This window comes from Leptonychotes weddellii, chromosome X (assembly GCF_054177405.1).
Source record: "Leptonychotes weddellii isolate Sample4059 chromosome X, ASM5417740v2, whole genome shotgun sequence".
NCBI classification, from domain to species: Eukaryota; Metazoa; Chordata; class Mammalia; order Carnivora; family Phocidae; genus Leptonychotes; species Leptonychotes weddellii.
The window spans coordinates 77,264,703-77,279,780 of record NC_138385.1 but is presented as its reverse complement, the minus strand read 5'-3'; the positions used below and the strand labels follow the sequence as shown (position 1 = coordinate 77,279,780).

Below are 15,078 nucleotides of genomic sequence, written 5' to 3'. Positions count from 1 at the left end.
AATCCTCCCTAAAATCTATGAGTTGAATAGTATTATCCTTATTATAATCCTGTCTAGTTTGTCAGATCAGGAAGCTGGGACCAAGAAAGGTGAAAAGACTAGACCATGATGAGTCAGAGTGGAGGCAGGATTGGAACACAGGCATTCTGGCCTAGAGCCCATTGTTCAACCACCATGCTACCTGTATTTCAGATCCCAACTTCCCTATAATCTAGTGGGTATCACAAAACAACTAAAAGAAGATGAATCCTTGCCAGATGAGTAGATCAGGTTCATCAGGAAAGATTTCACAGAAGAAGGCAGATTTAAATAAGGCTGAAAGGTAGACTGAGTTTGATTTGGTGAAGAGGGGTATGAAGGGCCTTGCAGGGAAGGGAAGCTACATGAAAACTGCAAGTACTGGGACAAGAAACTGAACACTTTAGCTCTGGCAGAGAGTGTCTGTAGCCACTTGCAGGAGACCTTTATCTCCTAGGCCTCATACTTCTTCTTCTTTTTAATGATTTTATTTATTTGAGAGAGAAAGAGAGAAAGAGAGGGCATGAGCAGGGTGGGGGGGGAGGAGGGGCTGAGGGAGAGGGAGAAGCAAACTCCCCACTGGGATCATGACCTGAGCCAAAGGCAGATGCTTAACTGACTGAGCCACCCACACCCCCCTGGTATAAGGAATTTTGTCATAGCCTATGGGAATCATTTATTATAACTCTCTGTGCAAGTACACACACACACACACACACACACACTGGTTAGCAATAAAGGAAATCACTGTTGGACCTGTTTCCAAATTAATCTCTAGAGTTTTAATGTCATCAACTCCCTATTTTTCCACAAATAAACTTGCCAAGAACCTTAAGTCATTTTTAAAAGCCAAACTAATATGTTGTCCATATGCCTTTGAATCATTTATTGTCTGCCCTGCAAACTGCTATTTTCCAAGAATTATGTGATGACCAAAGAACATTTCAGCCTATTTGGGAGACTTTATAAAGCTTTCTCCTATGGCCTTATTCTTGACATTAAAAACACTAACAAGTAATGACAAATATAACGTTATTATTTGGGAATAAATGTTTGCATCTTTCTTCCTAAATAATCTACCTTATAGTCTTTCAATTGATCTCACAATATTAGGTAATTTTTTTCTCATTCTGATTTATGTGTTTATTTTGATTGTTAATTTGAAAATAATTTTGATTTTAAGTATAGAGATCCAAGTTTTAATTCAAATCTGAAAATTGTTAAGTGCTTCCTTATATCTCTTACTGCCAACTACAAGCAAATGGGCAGAATTCCTTTCTCCAGGAATAACTTTTCCAGTATATTCTTTTTTATTATCAAAAGACTTTGCATGAAAACAGGAAGATAAGGTTTTCTCCTTAACTGAGCAAAACAATTGTCCCAATCTCTGTAAAATATTCTTCCTACGCCTCTGACCCTTGTAAGATAAAAGAAATGGTAGTATGCCTTTGGTCTTCCTGCTCCAGGAAGGAAAGGTGCTGTAGAAAAAGAATTGATTTTTTCAACTTCTGTGGTTTGAGAACAAGTTATAATTCCAGTTTTGCAAAGGGCAAGGAAAATAATACGTAATTATTACATTGCTATCTGTGGGACACAAATGTATGGATTTAGTAGAAAAGAACTCACCAGGAAAATGAAGCACATTTTTAAAAGAATGCTACATTATATTTTACTGCTTCTCCTTCTTTTGGCTTCTGGAATTTAACCTCCATCTGACCCGCCTCCATTCTAATCACTCTGGCTCTGTTAGTGCTTCCTTAAAGTTATCTTCTCTTTTCTCTGAAATGAACTGCAGAGCCATTTTTTAATCAGCATATTTAAAGTTTATTTATCTATTTATACACAACCTTGTTCTAGAAAGGGCTTAAGGTGGCTTAAAAGAATCCATAACATACACCAAGAAATTAGTAACAGCAGAATCAGAGATGACGCTTGTGTAAAAATGCTTATACAATCCTACTCTTTTAACTCTGGGTGGACCACAAATTTGGCTCTAAGCTTTCTCACAGGCAGTCAGAAAAGGAAACTTAATTAGTTACATCATTTACAGTGTCCATAAAACAAAAACAAACCAATTACCCAAGTGAAGAACTCTTATTCCTAATACTAAGACCAGAAAGAAATTTCTCTTGAGAGGCTTCATAAAGAGGTCAGTGTATGATATAATAATCAGTGTTCTCAGTAGCAACCTAATTGGAGACACAAAGATGAATTTCGCAGGGCTTTTTTTATTATATTCAATATAGCAGATGGCATCACAGGAACTTAAAAACCAGGAAAATCGATTTTATCATGAGTTTGAGGGTTGGGGGTGGGCACAATATGATATGGTCAAGGTACTCAGCTCTCTCTTCTGCTAGGCAAAACCAAAGGTAAATTTTAAAACAATATAGAGTTTAGTCCAGTACCAAGAATGGCTTCAGAGAAATTCTAAAACCTCTAAAATTGTATGCATTTTATGGATAGGTAAGTTCATTTTTCTTGACAGAGAAAACATAGTGTATCGGATCCTCGATGTACACAGGCAATTCACAAAAGTTAGGAACAATTTCTTAAGAAAATCTAGAGAATTAAACATACTAAAAATCCTTCATCGTATTCTGTATATTTTCCCCCCCGCAGCCTAGCTTTTTTTCACCCCTCTGCAAAAAGGACCTTTTTTGTTTCCATTTGATCTCACAGCTTGGACAAGGGTTTCATCATGGTTAAAAAGTTGCCTCCTGGGTGGAGAAAGAGGCTCCAGCAGAAATTCTGACACCAGGGGAAGGCAGACGGGTTCCTCAAAGGCTGCTGGGCACCGGAGTCTCCTAGTCGGGCTTCAGGGTGAGCCTTTCGAAGAGATACTCACTCAGCACGGCCTGGGGGCTAGCCAGCCTGCGGAGGTTGGTCAGAAGGTCACCCATCTTCTTGATGAGTTTCATCTCTTCCAGGAAATGGCTCTCCAGAAAGTCACAGAGACGAGGATCTGTGTTGGCAGAACCCAGGGCATGCAGATCCAGAAGGGCCTGGTTCAGGTTCTTCTGCAAGGCCATCGCGGCTTCCATAGCATCCACGCTGCTAAGCCACTTATCTTCGGACAGATTCTGCTCATCCTGGAGGAGAGGGCAGCCACTCCACTGGTTTTGCATCTTCAAGAAGCGCTGGGCACCTTCATACTTCTCCTCAGACAACTCTTCGAAGAAGTGGCCCATGCCCTTCAGAGCTGCATCGTTACCTTCAAAATAAAAGCGCAGAGCGCGGTAGGTATAGGAGGCCTGCAGATGCAGGTTTACCAGGCGCTGGAGTGCAGCCTCCACCTTGGCGGAATAATCCTGGCGGATCTGGGCACTCATGGTTGGTTTGCAACGAGGAGCTAAGCACAAAATATGGTGTTTGCAGGTCCCGGAAATCGGAAGTCTGAGATAGCCAGGAAGATGATTCCACCAAAAGTTGCAAATGGAAGGGGAGGGGCTAGAGGGTGGTGAGAGGTTGGCAGGGATAGGAGGAGGTGGGGAAGAGGTGGGAGTACCCAGTCTGTTCAATCCAAGAGACAGTTCTAGGGGGCTACTGGGTGCACTCTGAGTTTAGCTTTTTTTTTTTTTTAAGATTTTATTTATTTATTTGACACAGAGAGACATAGCTAGAGAGGGAACACAAGCAGGGGTAGTGGGAGAGGGAGAAGCAGGCTCCCCGCCGAGCAGGGAGCCTGTCGCGGGGCTCGATCCCAGGACGCTGGGATCATGACCTGAGCCGAAGGCAGACGCTTAATAACTGAGCCACCCAGGCACCCCTGAGTCTGGCTTTTGGTAAGAATTTAATTATTTCTTTCCTAATTATTAGAAACAAGTCTTTAGCTCTCATTTTGCCCCAATTCTTACCATAATTCCAAGATGAGGTAAGAATGTTCATGGTCAGTACGTTAAATATTGATAGTGAAACACCTCCAATCTTCATTTCTTCATTTGTGATTTAAAACTCCCTTGTTTCTTATTTTAGAGTCTATAGGAATATATTGTTTTCTGTTCCTAATCCCTTATTGAGAGGGTGACTGGTTTTTTGTTTTGTTTTTAATTTTTAAAAAATTTTTATTAACATATATTATTTGTTTCAGGGGTACAGGTCTGTGAATTGTGTAAGACTGACGAATCACAGAACTGAGAGGGTGACTGTTAGTTCCAATTTGCCCAGAGCAGTCTTGTTGTCCTGGTGTAATTATTAACAGTGTCCCCTAATAAATAAATAAAATTAATAGTGCCCCCTTTCACACTCAAAAGCGTCCTTGTTTGGAATATACATTACATGGTCACCTTACTTATTAAGGTCAAAATCCACACTATAGAATGAGAAATGGAGAGAGCTTGCAAGGCATTGAGTTTGGACACAATTCATTTCTATTTTATTAATTAATCACACAGTAAGAATCCCCTTAAATTTTCTACTATTCAGCCTTCATTTTTTTCATGTGTTGATGCATTCATTCCTTCTAATAGAAGTTCTACTGAATACTATGTATGTGCCAGGTGCTTTGTTGGGTACTGGTGGCTTCTTGTGATTACCCAGATAGTCCACCATTAACTGAAACATGTCATGTGAAAGGGCATTAAAGATGAAAATGTAGACTTATGAATCCTACCAAATAGAAAATAACCCATACAGGATGAGTTAGCTATTCTCAGTTGGAAGATGAGGGCAGAACTAGATGTTCTCATAGGGTCTCTTCCAGGTTTGTGATTTCATGCTTAGCATTTCATTCTCCTAAATACCACTTGCTTGGGGCTGTTTCACAATTAGAACACTTTCATGTGTTTTCTATCAAACAGGAAGGCATATTCTATTCAGGGTAAACAATATTTGAACCCAGAGAGGGGAGTTTTTCTCTAAACCTTGGACCCACTTCTAAATGAAAATAAAAATCCATTCTTTTGCAGCTACTTCCAAATTTTATTTTCTATGTTGCTGGAAACTGACGTCTTAAAATTTCAAAAAGAGTTCTGCAGTCTCCGTTCACTGCTTAAGCTAAAATATGAGCACATATCCTGTATCTACATACAGGATATATTGTAAATTTTTTTTCATGGAGGGTTGTTGTCCAAAAGTGTCCTCATGTTGCATTTGAGGTTTGCAAAAACTGTTAGAATTCGGGAATTGCACATTTTTCAATCCTGGAGGGAACTGGGTAAAAGAGCAGTAGTTCTGCAGCCTTTCTGGCCTTGGTTCTAGGGCAAAAAAGAGGCCGGGGGTGAAGGGGAGGGGGAAAAACAAAAATTCAAACCCAGGAACAATGCTCGCACGTACTCAAATAGGAAAGAAGTTATGCAAGATGGAATACCCTCCAAATGACTGCAAAGAAAATATTCATTTTCTACCTTGCACATAAACCATTAATCATCATACTGACCTTGTAATAAGAAAATGCTAAGCTTAGAGAAAACTTCACCATATAACATATTATCCGTATTATAGCATGTCAGCCACATTGAATATATTTCAATTTCCTATACATTTATTTATTCTTCTCAGAAAAGAAAAATGTCTATATAAACCTTCTCAGATGAGATAGTTTTCTGCCTTGTGAAAATGTTAACAAATCTTTCCCTCATCGCTTTAGAGAGAAGAGAGTCAATGTTGGAACAGTACTCTGATAGGTAGTTAAGCACATAACTGTCAGAATCAGACTAATGTGGGCTCAAATCCCATGTTTGCCACTTCCTCTGAGTGTGACCTTAGGCAGGTAGCACAAGCTCTTTGAGCCTCAGCTTTCTTTTTTTTCTTTTTAAAGATTTCATTTATTTATTTGAGAGAGAGAGAGAATGAGAGAGAGTGAGAGAGCACGAGAGGGGGGGAGGGTCAGAGGGAGAAGCAGACTCCTCGCTGAGCAGGGAGCCTGATGTGGGACTCGATCCTGGGACTCCAGGATCATGACCTGAGCCGAAGGCAATCGCCTAACCAACTGAGCCACCCAGGCACCCAAGCCTCAGCTTTCTTGCCTGTAAAATGGGACTGGTATTATCTCACAAGTATACCACAAGGATTAAATGATATAATGCATGAGAAAACACTGCCAAACAGGTAGAAAGCACTCAAAAATAGTGGGAGGGATGGGGTGGCTGGGTGATAGACACTGGGGAGGGTATGTGCTATGGTGAGCGCTGTGAATTGTGTAAGACTGTTGAATCACAGACCTGTACCTCTGAAACAAATAATACATTATATGTTTAAAAAAAAAAAGAAGATAGCAGGAAGGCAAAAATGAAGGGGGGGAAATCGGAGGGGGGAGACGAACCACGAGAGACTATGGACTCTGAGAAAAAAACTGAGGGTTCTAGAGGGGAGGGGGTGGGTGATGGGTTAGCCTGGTGATGGGTATTAAAGAGGGCACGTACTGAATGGAGCACTGGGTGTTATGCGCAAACAATGAATCATGGAACACTACATCAAAAACTAATGATATAATGTATGGTGATTAACATAACATAATAAAATAAAATAAAATAGTGCTGTATCATCAATGAATTTTGGAGTAAAATTGTGGCGATCCTCTTAAACCCTAGTATCAGATTCATATCCCAATAGGTTTTTTTTTAATTTAAATTCAATTAGCCAACATATCCCAATAGAATTTTGATCCAAGTTTCCTTACCACTGACCTGTTTGGCTGAATCACTATTCTCAATGGCAATGTCCTCTCAAGTATGAAAGCACCGAGTCATAGCCTTGGGTGCCAAAGATCTAATTCATTTAAAACATGAGCAAAACCAGCTTCTCTTACTTCCCTTGCCTAAGTGAGATTCAACAACACCTCCTGGGGTCCTTTGTGGCTTTCTCGGCTGTGGAGGCAAGGGGAGCAGTGCCTAGGTGGCAGAGGTTTATTTGTTTTCTCATTTCTCCAGCCCAAGATTATCATCCACTACAGCAAGAAACATCTAGTGAACACCGACTTTATAGGAGAGGGTAAGATTATGGAACATCCCATGTGAATAATAAATTCATCTCCTCTCCCACTCAAATGTAGACTTTGGAATGCTTATGTCTTGGGTCAGATTCCCCAGAAGCAGACCTTGAAATGAAGATTCCTATGCAAGTGATTTATTGGTAAAGTGCTCCCGGGGGAGACCAAAACAGAGTGGGGAGAACAGCACGGAGAAAGAAAGGAAGCCAAGGAGCAAGGCTGCAATTTCAGGAAAAGTCTGAGCTTCCTAATAATCTCAAGGTTTAGCTTTGGAGTATAAATTACAACCAGTGTTTATTTCAAGGGGATTGCATTTTCATAGTCCTGTCCATTGGCTATGGGCGTCCCCAGGGAAATATAAATTCCCATGGTCTTTGTACAGGTGAGGCAACTCCAATAGCACAAGGGGAACCAAAGGTGACAGGTGCTAGTCATTAGCAGAAAAGCACACCAGAACTGGGTGCTGAGCACACCAAACCAGTAAAAGTGATCTGACAGGGTTTGGGCAGGGCCTGTATAGTGTCCACCACCAGCTTGCTTCCCTACTTGACCCTGGATGGTACAGTGGAAATGAGAAACCCCAATTAGTACATTTTTGCCATGAATCCAACTGATGAAATGAAGACAAGATCATAGGTATTAACCTATATGTATATCTCTCTGCTACTTCTATTTACGGGGAATACAGGAGTTTTGGACTCTCCATCTGAAATCTCTTCTGCCAGCACTGAAAATCTGGAACTCTTTTCAGGGGTCTCATTTCCCCTCCAGGGGCCACATATTCCAGGCCAAAGAAGACCCAAAGCTCCAGCTAAGAAAGCATTTGCATGTTTTATCAGACCCTCTACTGTAACTGACAGGACTCCCTCTACTGGAACCACATATTGATTTGTTTAATAGCTGCATAGAAGTACTTAAAAGTGAAAACATCCCTAACAACCCAGAAACCGACAGGCTGTGAAATGGCTGCTTAAGAACCTGTCATCCAAACTGAACTCACCTGAAAACTGATGTTATACAAATAGCAACATGGTTTCTGTGTGCTTGTCATTTTTAAAAAAGGAACAGTAAGGGGTACAATTTAGTTCTGGGCTGTTCATCTACTGTAGACAAGGGACAGCTTGACATCAGGCACAGAGCTAAAACAGAAAGAATATCGTTTTCTCTCCCACAACACATACACACACACACACACACACACACGCATGCACATGCACACACACATAGCCTCCTCCTCATTCCACCTGCAACCCCCACTAAACTCTGAAGTGCACAAGAAGCTTGTCCACAGCCTAGCCCAGCACATCCACCTCGTAAAACCTACCCTCCCTGTGCTTCCCGTGGGCACCTGAAACAAGCAGTGGTTCTCAACTAGGGCTGATTTTGTTCCCCCAGAAGACATTTGGCAATGTCTGGAGACATTTTTAGTTGTCATAACTAGGGGGAGGAGCCTCTTCTACTTAATGGCTATGTAACTTTGGGCAAGTTACTTAACCTCTCTGAGTCTTACTCCATTTAGCTCTAAATTACCAGTAATATAATCTACCTCTTAAGATTACTGTGAAGATTCAGTAAGAGAATACAAGGAATTTAATACCACCTCTGACACATAGTAGCTACTAAATAAATATTAGCTGCCTTCACTCCTTTTCCCTCTCCATCCTCTCAAATCTCTTGTGTCAGCTCTCTGTCTCACAATAAGTCCGATCCTTTCATTCTGGTTCTAACTTCCAAAAGAATATAAAATAAGTTCATCCCACATTTCCACTAATCTAAGACTCTCCTTCTCCACCCAAATGGACCTGGCTTCTTCCACCCCTCCACATGCAGCCTGATCTGTGGGTCTCTACTCTCTGGTCACTTTCCATAAGGAAGTAGGGTCCCCCCAAGGAGACAACTTTCAACCACATCCTTATCTGGGATGAAATATTCTTGAAGAACACATCCTTTTAATTTTGATGCATGTGGATCAAAATGGGTTCTTTATGGAATAGTGTTCTCTTTTAACATAAAGAACAAAATCTGTCTAGTCAGAAAAGCAAGGCAGGAAATGATTTTCTTTTTCCTTATCATGCTCCATTTTAACTCTTGAAACTGTTTCTTCTAACCCGTACTTGCCCTTTAGTCCTCCGCAATTTGAAAACTACTTTTTGTTATTTTTTAAAAGTAAAATTGTAATGTTTCATAGAAAGAAACAAGATTCACATTCCAGATGGAGGTGGTGTCATATTTCAGAAGGTCTGGCAAATCTGCCCTTAGTGGTTGCCAAGAGGTGGGTTGGACAGACCCAGCTTGAGCTGGAAAGAACATCCAGCCTTGAAATCTGAAGTGGCAACTTTTGCAATGCTACTCTCCCTTCCCCTGCTTGAAGCCCCTCAATGTTCCTTCTGGTCACGTTGACATCTGGCTGGAGAACAGAGTCATCCAGCAAGAGATTTTGCTTTTCATTACCTATAACATGATCTCATTTTTGTAAATATATGTATGTGTATGTGTAAAGACACATACCAAATGTTAACTGTGGTCTGTATGTTTGTGTGACCAATTTACTTTTTTGTTTTCTATATTATCTGATTTGGGGGGCACTAAGCATATACTTAAAATTATCGCAGAAAAATTAAAAAAAAAAAAGACCTGTTTCTAGCTTCAAAGAAAAGGAAAAACTTGCTTTCCTGTCTCAAGTATATCATATGATCTTGGTCCACAAATCAATGAATGGGACTCAGTGTTGTCTCCTGAAGCTAGAGCTGGCTTGATGAGTAGTATCCTCCAGCCTGGTGGGTACCAAGGTACTTTACAAGTGAGAAATTAAAATTCAGGAAAATGAAGGGCTTCTCTCTCCATGTTCCCTCCACTACTCCCTTGGGACTTCATGGGTAATCCTTCCACCCCCTACTAGCCACCAATAACCTGAGCTGCAGCCTGAGGACTGGGAAGAAAGCAAAATCCCTCCTGGGACTGAGCTGGCTCACAGGGCAGGGATGCTGCCTTATATTTCTTCCTTATTCCCTGCTGGGCCTGGCAGTATGATTAACACAAAGAATCACAGATTCTCAGGGACGATGAAACCACAAAGGTCATTTGATCCCAGTTCTTATCCCCATTGTCAATGCTTAATAATTACCTGATGAACAAATTAAATGTGCTACTGGTCACTTCAGTTGCTCAAGAGGTTTGAGCCACAGAGTCAGATGCCCCAGTTCACTCAGACACCATCCCCAGCCAGTCCTCTCTGCCAGTGTCCCAGGAATACAGAGACACGACTTGGCATTTATGCCTCCACGAGTGGGACAGGAGAAGGGGCCCCTGACCCGTGGTGGGACCAGCACCAACAACAGGTCCCATTTACAGCTTCTGGAACCGGTGATGTCTGCGTGTTTGGCATCAGTACAAGTCTCCCCTCCCGTGGTCCCCCTGCCCCCTCCTTAGGGTGCATGCACATGGCTGCAGGCCAAAACACAGCACTGTTCACCAGTTCGAGATAACGAAATATCTATCTGGGCCTGACTCTCTATATAAGCACCAGATGGTAATGATTAAAATTAAATTAAATTAATGTTTGACAGTCCGTGAAGGGCATAAATTGCATGGTGTGCTGGTTGTCCAATCTGTCATCTTGTTTCCCTTGGCTCAGGTCAACAAACAACAGCTGAAAGCTCCCTCTCTGGGTCAAACAGTAGCTTATTTCTCTGCTATGGAAATGGCTGCTCAGTTTACTAAGTTGAAGGCTCCTAGGTTGCCAAAATCGTGATTAAGATGCCTTGAAAGGCAGAGAATTCTATCTTCTCCCCACAATCTCCAGCAATCATCTCCCAAACACACTGTAATGGCCATTACTGGTTAAAATTCAGAAACGGGGACATCTGAACCTGGCCTAAGTGCAAACCACTGCCAAAATCACAAAGCAATTTCCAGCTCTAATGACAGCCTTCTTCATTCACATGGTTTCTAGAGCATGTGGGCAGTACTGATATGTTATCAAGTTGCAAAAGAATCCATGGTATCACATTTTAAAATCACCCATCTGCCAAGTACTCCCTTCCAAAGAACTTTCAGATTTAGACTTTTGCTCCTTCCCCGGTGTTATGCAGGAATCAGGGTTCCAATATTTACATTGTCTTTTTACCTACTGACATCCAAAGTCTCACTTCAACCTTTGTACTTTTGCAGAAGAATTTTAATGAAATTTTCTAACTGTTTAGCATATATTCTTTGGTGGCAAGGATCTGTTTCTCTTTGTGTAAGCCAAATAGAACAAGCAAATGAGGCACACACAAAGTGGTGGAAGACGGGATGTACCACCACCCAGGTGGCCCTTCAGGAATGAAACACTTATTCCCCTAGCCGCCTGGAGAGCTCCTGGAGGCCAGCCCTCAGCTGTCAGCCCACTTTGGAGATGGCTTCTGCTGAAGAAAACTGCCTCATCCCAGATCTCATCTCCTTCTGAGGGTAGCCCACATATCCCAGCTGGGGACAACTCTGAGGAGCCCGCTTTCCCCCCTATTTTCTCTGCCTGGGCTTGTCTTCCAGATTATATATATTTTATTAAAGATTTTATCTATTAATTTAAGAGAGAGAGAGCACAAGCAGGGGGAGGGACAGAGGGAGAGGGAGAAGCAGACTCCCCGCTGAGCAGGGAGCCCAACACGGGGCTCGAGCCCAGGACCCCGGGATCATGACCTGAGCTGAAATCAAAAGTTGGATCCCTAACCGACTGAGCCACCCAGGCGTCCCTGTCTCCCAGATTGTTGCCTGACTCCTTCTCCTACTTTATTCAGGTCTCCGCTCAAATGTCACTTCATCAGAAAGGCTTCTCCTGATCATTTTTCCTAAAGTAGCGCACACTCCCCACTTCCCTGCAGTGCCCCCTCCATAGCTCCCTGTGCCCTTGTCATGCTTTTGTTTTCTTCACAACTCTTACCACTCCCTGACATTATTTAGATATTTAATTATTTTGCTTATCATCTGTCTCCAACTACAATATAAGCTCTATGATATCTGGGACTTTAGCTGTTTTGTTCATTTTTTTATCTCCACTACCTAGAAAAAAGGCCTAGCACATATAAAAAGGGTAAATATTTGTAATTTTTGCTCAGTAAATATTTGTGAATCAATAAATGAATGATTAGTCTCCTAATATCTTAGCTACTTCCTAGTATTTACACTACCTAACTCTCACCCTTCATATCCTAAGAATCAGAGTCCTGCCAGGGAAGCATAATAGTCAAGAACATAGGCTTTGGAATTAGGCTGACTTATTCACCTAGTTCACACACAATTACATAGCTCTTAAGCTGTGTTAGGCATTGCTCTTGGCACTTTATTTTTTTAAGATTTTTATTTATTTTTTTGAGAGAGAGAACACGAGTGGGGGCAGGAGCAGAGAGAGAAGGAGGAGCAGACTCTCTGCTGTGCAGGGAGCCTGACGCAGGGCTTGATCTCAGGACCCTGGGACCATGAGCAGAACTGAAGGTAGACACCCAACCAAATGAGCCACCCAGGTGCCCCACTCTTGGCACTTTAATATAAATGCACTTAATGCTCATAATAGCCATAAGAAGTAGGTATTATTATTATTCCCTTTTTAAAAAAGATTTGAGAGAGAAAAAAAAACGCATGGGGGAGCGGTGAGGGACAGAGGGAGAGAGAGAATCGCAAGCCGACCTTCCAGCTGAGCATGAAGCCTGACACAAGGTTGATCTCATGACCCCAAGATCATGACCTGAGCTGAAGTCAAGAGTTGGATGCTCAGCCGACTGAGCCACCCAGGTTGCCCCCTTTTAAAGATGAAGATCCTAAGCAATAGAGAGGTTAAGTATTTGCACCAGGTCACACATCTAGTAAGAGTCAGAATTTGAACCCAGAAAGTCTGTCTCCAGAATGTCTGCCACTTACCAACTGTATAATTTTGAGTAAGTTCCTCTCTGAATTGGTTTGTGTGCCCATGAAAATGAAGATCATAATGCCTGCCACATGGAATTGTAAGCAAGAAATGAGATGATGTGTGTAAAGTGCACAGAGGGGTCCCTGATCCACCTAAGTACTTAATAAAGGTAGTTGTCATTATTTTCCCCCTGCATCCCAACAGACTGCATGAACTTCCAAGTATTAGGCCCACCTGACTTTTGTTTCATTTTGGATGCCCTATATCGACTGCATGACCCTTGCTGAAGGCCCTGGATGATATATATCCACTCGCCATTCTGATGCTCCGTGGACAGCCCCAGCCTGTGTCACACCCCCACCCCCCACCTGCCACTTGACTCCAACCTAGCTTGCCTTACCCTTATAGACAGATGTAGGGCCAGATCCAGAACACTTCACTTATGCCCTTCCTTGTCAGATCTCAGAATAAAATGATCCTTAGAAGCAGAAGCAGCAAAATTCAGGTGGCATAACTTGGCTTTGACAACTAGCCGTAGAGTTCTTTTGGGTTCCCACTACCTAGTATCATCACTCAGATAAGCCATGGCGGCCCCAATTTGACCAGGTGTGGTGGCCACTTTCATGCCCTGCCCAGATCCCCCTTTAGTAAAGTCCTTGTTGTCACAGCTGCTAGGAGTCCTGGTGGTAGACAGGCAACTGTCAGTTCTCAGTCCCCTTAAGGGTTGCCTCAGCTACAGAGAGGCACCTTGGCCAAAAGGCAGTTTCCTTGATGACCTTCTGAGGTTGTCCATATCCAGTAACAAATCAATGCAGGAAGAGAAATTCCTACCATTCTGGCTCAACTGAATACAACTCTGAAGGGCCGTTCTAGCTCCAGAGCTACCTGTAGGTCAGCCAAGGCTGTTGCTGGGCCTGCATCACAGCCCAGCTTCTCCCTGTGCCCACTCCTGCTTCCTTCTCCTCCTTTTCCCAGGTTTTGATCCCAAGGGCATGCCCTAATAAGCATCCTGCCTCCTATGCTCTATCTCAGAGTTGGCTTCCCAGAAAGCCCAGCCTATAACACAAGACCTAGTTCAATTCACTCATACTCATTGTCAGGGTCTCTGCATTCTTCCAGAAACTATTAAACCCAGGAGACAAAATGGCCTCCCAGGATTACAGCTCCCTGGCCAATCCCCCACCTCATCCCCAGTCATTTTTTTTTTTTTTTTTACTTTTTCTCAGAGGTATGTCTAGTCTAGACTGCCTGCTTACACAAGCATATAAGTGAAGCCAGAAAAATGATCTTCCCTGATGCCTATTAATTAATTTTTTGCCTACCGTTCATCGCCTCAGCTCAGGGCTTCTCTTTCCTCAAGGAAATGAGACAGATGATCATGGGTTGCCACACAACACTGGTTCTTTACTTTGACCTCATGAGTCTTAGGAGGATTTATCAGCAAACAAGCTCATTTAACTATAAGTCAGAAGCAGAGAGTCAGTCATTAAGGGAATATAAACAACTAGGTGCTTTACCCATTCTGTAAAGCTGATATATTTATAAACATGCCCTTGGGCAAGGGTCAGCCTCAATGATAGCCCCTTTGGGAGTAACAAATCCCAAACCACTTATTTGTTATGACTATAAATGACATCTTGATCTGAGTAATCATTAAAATATCTGTACTTTTAATGGCCCATAAAATCTTAACATGCTTCGTACATCAGATTTCCTACACTACAACTGTATGAACCTCATAGCTTCATTTGATCTTCTAGATAAAATAACTGCTCTATTTAAGTGTGCAGCACTGTGTGTTTGATAAGTTTCATAAAGTATAAAAATGCAGCAGAGTATAAATGTTTTTTTAAAGATTTTCTGTGGGAAGATACTTTATCTCATTAAGCAGGTTTTCCTAAGTAAATCCTTTGCTTTCGCAGCATGCAACCTAATTCTTAAAAGGGAATTAATACTTGAGAGTCCATTGGTTTCTCATGCTAGTTTTTGTTTTATTATGTCCCTTTGGAAATACAGTTTCATTTTTGATCCTAGACTGTGTCTAGATATCCAAAATGGAGCTGTTATTGTTAGGAAGGCATGGATACTGATCAATATTCTGTCCTTTATAGTGAACGATGATATGATTTATGCTGACCTCAATCTGTATGGACAACTACAGCTGTAAAAACAGATGCTACTCTCCCAGGCCCATCCCAACCATATGCTTTGATTCATCGTTCTGGGCACTTGGCAGAGATAGGTATTT

The 15,078-nt window shown here is 42.0% G+C and overlaps 1 pseudogene; it reads right to left on the bottom strand.

Moving 5' to 3' along the window:
- Positions 1–1,929: 1,929 nt before the first annotated feature.
- On the bottom strand, positions 1,930–3,594 carry LOC102739641 (ferritin light chain pseudogene; annotated as a pseudogene).
- Between the last annotated feature and the right edge of the window lie 11,484 nt (positions 3,595–15,078).